The sequence below is a fragment of the Lutjanus erythropterus genome, chromosome 13 (genome assembly GCF_056507025.1).
Source record: "Lutjanus erythropterus isolate fLutEry1 chromosome 13, fLutEry1.hap2, whole genome shotgun sequence".
Lineage (NCBI taxonomy): Eukaryota > Metazoa > Chordata > Actinopteri > Lutjaniformes > Lutjanidae > Lutjanus > Lutjanus erythropterus.
This window is the reverse complement of record NC_139329.1, coordinates 7,901,520-7,911,422: the sequence shown is the minus strand read 5'-3', so window position 1 is coordinate 7,911,422 and position 9,903 is coordinate 7,901,520. Positions and strand designations below refer to the sequence as shown.

Below are 9,903 nucleotides of genomic sequence, written 5' to 3'. Positions count from 1 at the left end.
AAAACCCTAGATCTAGAGGTGCCTCACAAATAAAATATTTTATTATGTCATAGTTGCAGTGGGCTATTTGGAAGACCTTTATTAACAAAATGTCTTTAAATTCTAAATCACATAATAATAAATAAAGAAATTGTTTGTAATTAGTAAATAGTTACTTTACAGACGTGAATTCACCAAAATTTTCTGTGGAAGAGTTTAAGCTTGCACTGACAATGAATTAAATCCATTGTAAACTCCAACAAAAACCACAGTGACATATTCTAAAACTGGCTTATTATATTGTATAAATATCAGAATAGGCTGTATTATGCACAGGAAGCCAATTAGCTGATTAAGCCAGCTAGCTAGCTTGGCTAAGTAGTTTCCCTGTAGGAACAATATAATGCTAGTCGTAAGTTAGGCAATGGAATGAAACTTTTTTTTTTTTTTTTTTTTGGCATTGAAACATAGCAGATAGTGTCCAGTTGAAGAAATATGAAGAACAACCATGTAACTAAATTATCACTCCAGCCTTTCAGATGTAGATAGAATTATTCACCTGGAAGTTGATAAAATTATTAGTTGAATCTTAGCTGCCCTAATACTGCAAAAGAAATGGGCCATGAGAATGAAAAAAATATCAGTTCTTATTATGAAGACCAAAAAGACTAGCCACTGTCAAAATTTAGAGGAAAAGGCACTGAGCCATTGACTTAGGCCATGACACACATTTTAGCTGACAAAATATTATATTATAATAACACTTAAAAACAAACAAAAAATATGTATTGACTACATATGTATATGTAGAGAATATAAGAATCACCTCACATTAAAAATATAGTTGAGACAACTCAAAATTTCAGGGCAAAGTACTGCTATAAGATTTTCAAGTTTTGACTTTTGAAATATACCTTAAAAAGTTTTGCTGACCTATAAGCTTTGGTTGAGACGATCTACTTTTCTTCTTTAGTTACACTTGAATCTTTGAAATTTATAAATTCCAAGAAAAAAAAAGGTCACTGTGAGCTGTGCCCAAAATGAAAATATAAATATTTTCATTTGCTTCCACTTTAATACATTTACTCGATAATTTTTAAATACATTTTTTTGGGGGGTTCTAAAACTCAAAGAATTAAATGTATTTAAAGCAGAAAAGTAAAATATCCCAAGACATTATTAGTGGTTGTTAACTTTTTGACAACTTAAGAATTCAAAACTCAAAAATCTATTGCAGTATGTTTCCTTGAAATTTTAAGTTTTCTCAACTTTTTCGACAAAAGAAAATTATAAATGAAACTTGAAATAGAAAAAAAAGGTATTCATTTCCTTATTTTTTATTTTTTTATTTATTTTTTTATTTTTTTTTGCCAAGGCCATAGAGAGCCACTGGAGAGTTTGGAGAGTTTGATTCGTGGATGCACAATAATAAAACACATTCACGCTTTTATTGTGAAAAAGTAGTAAGCGGAAGTTGGCTCGCTGTGCTACACGAGAACTTAACGCTAGTCTACAACACGGGGGTCGGCAGACGGACAGACGCACGGCTGCTATCATGTGAGGAACAGGTCGCTGGACAGACCTACGGCGCCGATATTAATGTGTGAACCGAGCAGCGAGGACCGTTTCTTTGCAGTCATATTGTGGATAAGAGCCGGAGGACTCCAGCGGGACTGCCGTTTACTTGTCTCCGGTGTAAGTAGCTGACAGCCGCACTTTCCTCTCTGAGCGTGAGTGCACGACTGAGCGCTTATCAGGAATGTTATTTTGAAATTGTTCATATCTGACATTCAGCTCACACTGTCAGGGAAGTGTTGTTGCTGATTTTTTTTATGTCCATGTAGAGCTTGCCTGAAGCCAACCGTTATGGGACTTAGCTGCTGCTGAATTATTTATTTATTGGCTGTAACTTTATAGATGGTGGAGGTGCAACAGGTGACCTGGGCAGGCCCCAAACAAAGATTCAGTGGTCTTCTTTTAAAAGCAGTTTTAGTCTGTCATAAAGATGAGGAAAACGGATTCTTTACTAGCTACTGCAACTTAATGCCATCGTGTCATGAATAGTTAGTAGGTGTACCACAGACTTTAGCCACAAATACTTGATTGTCAGATAATATTCATTTACATGCTCTATCCTGGAGGGGTTTAAAAAGAGAGTGGTTGCTAATGCTTTAATAATTTCTTGGTTAATTGATTTGTTGTTTGGTCAATAAAATGTTTAAAATGGTGAAAATGTTGATCAAGGTGACATCAGATCAGATCAGATCTTTTTCCTTTAAAGTTCAGAACTCATAAACTTCTCGCTTAATATCTTTTGACTTGAAATGATGAGCTGAATCAATGTACTATACAGAGTTCTATCGACCGATTACATTACGTTTACAAAAAAGCACGGTCAGCACCTTGGCAGACCTCCCAGCATGCATTTCTTTTTATAGTTTGAACTTTCAAACTGAGAAAATGTAAACGGAAATCAAGTATGTAATGTCAATCAGAATTTAGTCATTATCCACTCACACAAATTGGAAGTTTCCCAAACAATTAAATTGAATGGTGACCAGTTTTCAAAAGTAAAAAACAAAATAAAAAACATAAAATGCCTCTACACAGCTTGTCTGGTGTAATCGAAGTCTCCTAAAACATGCCGAGTTGACTTGGAAGACGTCATTTATACCATGTTTTTAGCCTGAATCTTCTAGATCTTTAGCTTGGAGCCACATGCATGCGTGGTGTTGACGGTGTGCGCGCTCAAGTGAACGGCATGCCAGGGCTTTAGGAGACTTGGATTACACCAGACGAGCAGTATGGAGGCATTTTTTTTTAAAGGTTTTTTTTTGTTTGTTTTGTTTTGTTTTTTTCCGTTTGGTCACTGGTCACTGTTCACTTCAGTTGTTTGGGAGATTCTGAAACACTTTTTTTCCTGTGCAGACTTTCAATTGAATTTTAATTTTTGGGTGAACTATTCCTTTAATATTTTAAGCTTATTGAACAGGTTTTCTTATGTACAGCTGAATTAGTATCAAGTTAATTTTATATTAATACATTTTAATAAAAAGTTTATTTGTTTTACAGCCCGGAGACTAACTTATTAGAATTAAAACAAATTATATTATTATATTTACAGTAGGGCTGCATGATATGGTAAAAAAGTGATAATTTTTGCATCACAATTGTCTTTTTTCCTTAAAAAAACCTTATTAAAAACATGTTGATCTGACATTTGTTGGGGTCTGTACCGAACAAACATTTTTTGTTTCATGTGGAGAACAAGATTTTTAGGCCAGGGCATGTATGCAGCATGACAATACTCACTTTAATGCTGTTTTCTTACATTTTCCTTCATTCAAAAAAAATGTAATTTGGCTCTGGCTCTCTCTATAATATTATGATTAGCAGTCCTAGTTTATAGTGTACAAGTCTGGGCAGAAATATGATCTGGAAACATTCTGTGTCTGTTTTGCTGTTGGTATTCTCTTAACATTATCAAAATAGTTGGCGATTCGTTCGATAGTTGATGACTAATCGATTACTCGACCGATCGTTGCAGCTTTCCACTAGTTTGCTTAAGCAGACCTCTTAACAAGGTGCGATGGCTTTAAGAAGGACATGTAAGAGGATTGGAAATTGTAGAAAAGCCTCTGTTTCATAGTGGCCGTTCAAATTTTGCCCATAGAGCTACAGAAAAACCTTTTATGACAGTGAAATTTCCCCCATGAAGTTTCAGGGTGGCGCATGTGAAGTTGTAGTTTTATGCAGTGATACGAATGTGTCCCTTCCTCCTCATCTTCCAGCTGGTTCCTGTGAGCAGCAGGTGGCTTCACGTCCTGAAATCCAGTCAGGCAAGACGGCCGCATCTCATCTTAGAACCCCCAGTTGTTGTGGACTGATGTTTCAGTTGTGGGATAAACTTTCACTCAATTTACGCTTGAGTAATATGGAGGGTCACTCTTCATTAGAACTGGATATGCATCCAAACCTAATGAATGCTTTCCCCCCTTTCATTTTTACATAACCCTGCAAAGCAGAGCAGGCTGCTGTTTGTGAGGAGAGAGAACGGGGTACACACTGCTCGTACACTCAGTAGTGTGCTTCATGCATATACGTGGATTATGGATTGCAATTGTCCTTGCAAGTAGCTTATAGTTGCTGAATGTGAGTGTTGGACAGAAGCAGCTTGGTCAGCATAAAGGCCTAACGGGTCAGAGGTCCAGGACAAATCCTTGTGAAATGGTGGTTCAAACAGGGATAACTGCAGAAAAAGGCTGTTTCTACACCGTTACTGCTCATTAAACCGGGCTGAAACAGCATTACGTACCCTATTAAAACCAGATCTGAGCACTCCATACGTTGCTCTATGATTCAGTCACATAGCGTACCCAAGCCCAACCTTTTGGGGTAAGCCCAACAAATGTCTGCTGGCTGCCTGGAACGATAAAATGCTTTCACAGGGCAAAATCAATTTTTTAAGGGACCAGTGTGTAGTATTTAGAGGCATCTAGAAGTGAGTATGTAGATTGCAAACACCTCGCCTCACCCTCCTAGGGATATACACAAATATTTTTAAGATAGCCCTTAAATTTAGTGGAAGTACATTCTTGGTGGTCTGAATTGTAAACTTATTTAAAACCCATAGCAAAAAGGCAGTTGCAACTGGAGATGCGAATAGAGAATTTTCTTGGCCAGTCAGATTTCCGATTTTTTTTTAAGGGTCTGACCTGCTGATACCAATTTTGGCCCATTCAGATTTTCAGTCTTTCTAAGAACTGTAATTGACAGCATTCACAAACATTTTTTTCCCCAACTTTTCTTGTAAAATTAAAGTGGAAGTTCATAATAAAACACTGACTATTAAATATTCATTAAATACCATTTCACACATTCTACAAAAGTCTTCCAGCCAGGCCTTAATATAGTAGTATAGTAAGATTATGTACTAGAGAGAACACCTTCTTACGAGATCTCATGGAATCTCACAGGATTTCGCAGGATGCAATTTCAAGCTCCAACACAAGTTCTAGAAAGTTTACGGCTGTTCTGCAACATCGTCAGCTGCTCAGCTGTTGCGTCTCCTTGAAGACTGTGTCATTGTTCACTCATTCACTACTCCTTATATAAATAAATTTTTGCTCTCTCCAAATGAACCAAACTCCTTCGGCAAAATCTGCAGTTTTACCTTCCAGACCCCATGAGCTGCTGGTCTCCTGCTACCTCTACCTGTCAATTTATATGTGTCATTGTGTACCTTCGGTGAATCCGAACTATCCACGACACGAAAGTCACATAATAACACAACAAACTAACAGACTGAAGCGGGTGCAGACCAGCAACTGCCATGTTCTGCAAGGTAAAATGACTGATTTTGCCTATGGAGTTTGGATATTTGGCTTACATAATGGCACTTTCTCATCAAAAAAGGCTGTCTGACTGCAAGGTAAAATGATGCAAATGTTCTAAATATAGCATACACAAAACAAAGGTCTACCAAAAACAAATCAACATCACTTTAAGTGGCTAAAATACCTTTTGTTGCTGGCTCTGTCCACAGCAGTAAATTATTACGCTTCCTTGTTGGTACCCAAACTGAGGGCGTGTCAACCGCCATCTAATACACTGACTATCTTAAAATACCTCATACAACCTCGCTTCAGATAGCTCAAACTGTTCCTTTAGGTTTTTCATTCCATTGTGGAGCTTTTGAGGGATAGATTTACACAGTCTGCAGACACTCAAATAAAAATGGTGGACTGTAAAGGTAGTGTGCTATTATAGTAAATAGGAGCAATTTCAGACAACCTGTGTTTGCTCGCTGGTGGTATTCTACTTTGCTGCTTTTGTTGGCAGTTTACATGGGGAATCCTATGTGGAGTAATGTACAGATTGCTGAGGTCACAGATGAAGCCAATGATGAAACTGTTACGTATATGGAAGTTGTATTTTCCATTTATGCTTTGATCTTCACTTCCTCCTGCAAGGTAGCTAACCCTCGAGATGATAATCTCAGACCATTTCATGTTGCCTTTTCCTACTCATCTGTACCATGATGCCTGGGAGCAGGACAAAAAAAAAAAAAAAAAAACACGCCGTTGCACAAGTTGTCACTTCCTGGAATGAGTGGTTGACTTATAAGGGGGTGTCACGGCACATATCAGCCCAGGGGGAGAAGCGGCAAGACAAAAATACACCAGGGAGCTGAGTGCCACTGGCTGACCAGATGGGCTGCTGTCAGATGAGAAAGGCTAAGTTGAGCTCCAGTATGTCTGAGGATTTCTGAAGGTTAGATCGAGAGCCAAAATGTGAGTTGTAGTAGGGTTGGCAAATATACTAATCTGATATTGATATATTGTCTTTTCCTGGTTCTAAAGGCTGCCATGTGGTGTCATTTTCTGAACTTATTAGACCAGTGTGGCTGGTAAAAGGCCCTGCAGGTGGACTTTGAGAGGTAAAAATAAGTAATAAAGTTTGAAATTCTTAAAAATATTTCTCATAAATTTTTAAAAAGTCATCAGAACTAATAAAACATAGTCATGAGATTTAAATTACATGTTATTCTTCATTTTCTGACCTAGTTTAACAGGTGTTACACTGTATTTGGTGACATTAACAACATAATATATCCTCTATCTCGTCATTGGTGCAAATAGACTCGTGTATTGATCAGAGTAGTGATCAAAGGTTTGGGTGGGCCACAGAAGATTTTCAGATTTCAGACTGGGTCGTGGCATTCTTAAGTTTGGGAATAGCTATATTAGACTGTTTCAACTGTTCTATTGTTTGCCTGTAACCAGGATTCATTAGCAAGGAGACCTAGTCTATAGAGCAGAAATGACAAGCCAATTATTTCTATTTCTATTTTTTACCTCCAAATAATTGGCTAAGTTCCCTATTATAATAAATTAATTTGATTTTAGATTTATTTTCCATCAATAAAAAAAACAGCAGCTTCTATGTTTCAGATAATTTTGTTCACAAAGACGGTATTGAAAATCATACCTCCTAAATTCCCTTCCATAATACCTTGATAACGCTCAAGCCTAAAATACACAGTAGTGATGATTATTTAGCAAAAATCTCATTGTGTTAATATTGTGTGAAAGCACCAATCGTCATCCCTACAGTTTCGCTGCAACATCACGTTGTTATTGAGTTATGTGGTGAAAAGTATTGTGATGTTTGACTGTGTCCGTGTGTCCAGCCCTAAGTTGTGCATCTGTTAGCGCCCTTTTCCTGGAAATTAGCCTCGCGATCAAGGTCATGTTATCTTAACTGATCCATTTTACTTCACAAAATGTGTGTTTGAGGAGTGTGACGCATATATTTCCTCTGCTCTGTGGAAATAAAGTAATAGCTGTTTTCATATTATGAACTCAGTCTGTTACTCTGACTTCAACACTCCACTGACCAGCAACAGCAACCTCAAAGGGTCAGAACTCAAACTTAAAATTCACAATTTCAAAGTTAAATTTCATAGTTTAGTATGGAAATGATAGTCAGAAATTGTCTCTCCAAGTGGATGATTCAACCTTTTCCCAGGTTATACTGTTAAAAAAAAGCAAACGAAAATCACAATAAATTCTGACATTGAATCGCAGTACTTTATAATTGCAATACTTATGGAATCGGCAGCCAATCTCCTGATAGTTTTGAATTGGGCAATAAGTGTATCATCTCAGCCTTAGTGTTTACTGTAGTTTGTCTGTTTTGGGCAACATGGTGGTGCAAGATGGTGGTAGTGGAGGACCTGAGAGCTCTGTAGATATAAAGCTTTTTAGTTTTTATACAATAATGAAAATATAAGTTTGAATATAACAGTAAACAGTAAGTGTGGATTTATTTGAAAGTTTGAAATCCACTGTGTTATGGCCTTAGATGAGGAAAGCATACATGTCAGATGTCGCAGATCTTAACCATAAGTGTTTTTAGAGTAGATTTTACTTTATGTTTCAAGATTTTGGGGTCTGCTGTTTGAGTTGCAGTCTGGAAACACTGAGACCTTTGTAGCCAGTTTGTCCAGGCTAGCATGCTGCACACCAACAACCCAAGGGTCTAATGCTTATTAGCCTACAAAATCCTTTACTTTTCAAGGACATATGGGTCTAGATCCTGCCCCATAAGGTGGGGTCTTAAATTTGATCTAAACCAACATAAAGTCTAGACAGTCATTGCAAGGCTGTAGCACAACCCTCCCTGAGTGCTGGACTATGAAGACACACATCCAGTGAAAGTTTTGGTCAGTTATTCATTACCGTTTCAACAAAATCTAAACATTAAAAGTCTGCAGCTCTGCAGATGCTGACACTGGGCACATACAAACAAGTGACTGACAACTAAATTCTTGACAGCCTTAAACTTAGAAATGTGATTGTGTCATTCAGTTGCAAATGCAATTTGGACATAGTCTGTGGGATATAATGTCACAAGTGCTTGTATGTTGTAGGCATAATCCAGCCTCAAACCTCTACAGTGTGTGGTGTTAATACTGTAAGGATTAAGGGTTTGATTTCAGGGCTTGCATGCACCAATTAAAGCCTATCTCAGTACAAGCAAACATATGGGGTGTATTATTCAAGCCAAGCCACTGTTGTCTGTGTTATAAAAAGGGGCAGAGTGATCTGGCTCATATTCTCTCTCATAGGTTTCTATTTATATTTAGTATCTTATACATTATCAGTGATTAATCAGTTGTTAGTATTTTCAACGATCGGCTAAATTTGCGACCTTAGTTTGGCGAGGCGAGTGTGACCACTGAGCAGAACAGAGGAATTTGGGATTAATTTAGACTGAAGATTTGGAGAAACAGAAGCTTTTACTCAAGTAACACCAGTACTTTTAATTGTAATTGAGTAATATTTTTTTTACGTAACGGTACTTGTACTTGAGTACAGATTGTTCAGTACTCTTTCCACCACTGTGTATAGCTATACATAGAGGTACAGGAAGATGATGGAAAGAGAGGTGGAATATGACACAAATGGTTGATCATATGTTGGACTATGTACTAGATAAAAGTGGCTCAAATCAGTTTTCAGCTGCTTTTAGCGACATTTCAGTAGTTCCCTATCAATACAAATTATCATTCATTACAAAAAAACATCTAGTGACACTACTGATGTCTGCAAAGCCAAGTAAGACCTTATTACTAAGTCTTTCCTTTTACAGTCATACTGGTTTTATTGGTGTTTACTAGATGATGGGACACTCCCCCACGCTTTGTTACAACCTTTGTACCATAGGTAAGAATCAACACTATGCCCTTATTTGTTAAACTGTCTTCAATGACACTGACTAAGTGTGATGGGGTACGTCCTTAAAAGTAATATTTAACCCCGGCTCACACCTTTGACTTGCTGTTGAACACAGACAGTTGCTGTCTTGCTCCAAATATCAGTCTTAACTAATATTGCTAGCTGCTGTTAAAACCACATCAGATGTTCTTTGAGACGGCACCATTGTTCACTTGAAGGTACGTACCAACAATAGTGTCTTTACAAGGAAAGTGTTTCATGCCAAACTAATTGGGCTTGTTCCTTTTGGGCATCCACCTGGAATATTTGGGCAGGCGTTTAAAAAAAAAAAAAAAAAAAAAAAGTCATCCTGCATGTAGTAGCCGAGTTTTATTTTATGTGTAACTGATTCTTTCTCTCAGATTTAAAGTAATGTTTTCTGTGGGACATTTATTTGTTAGTGTTGGTATAAAAAGTTTGAGAAACATCATTTTTACATAGTTGCCTCATAATCATAATGCCTCATAATCTACTGTAGAACACCTTAACAAAACAACGATGAACTTAAAAATATGAAGGTAATAAAGGGTGTTTTTTGCTTCTTTTTTGAGATATGGAGTTTTAAGACAACAGGTAATGTAATCAATTTGGGGGATGATTTTTGACTGATATTTAAAAGAACTGTTGAATTGTGAAGAGATCG

General features: G+C 37.1%; 1 protein-coding gene across 3 annotated transcripts in view; it reads left to right on the top strand.

The window, feature by feature from the left end:
• Positions 1–1,446: 1,446 nt before the first annotated feature.
• Positions 1,447–9,903, top strand: part of mical2b (microtubule associated monooxygenase, calponin and LIM domain containing 2b) — a 79,099-nt gene continuing 70,642 nt past the window's right edge. For 2 of the 3 annotated variants that reach the window (XM_084734818.1, XM_084734817.1), the window contains exon 1: positions 1,447–1,674. The gene's annotated coding sequence lies outside the window, so the exon portion shown is untranslated. The remainder of the gene's footprint in view (positions 1,675–9,903) is intronic. The other variant, XM_084734819.1, reaches the window with a different exon arrangement.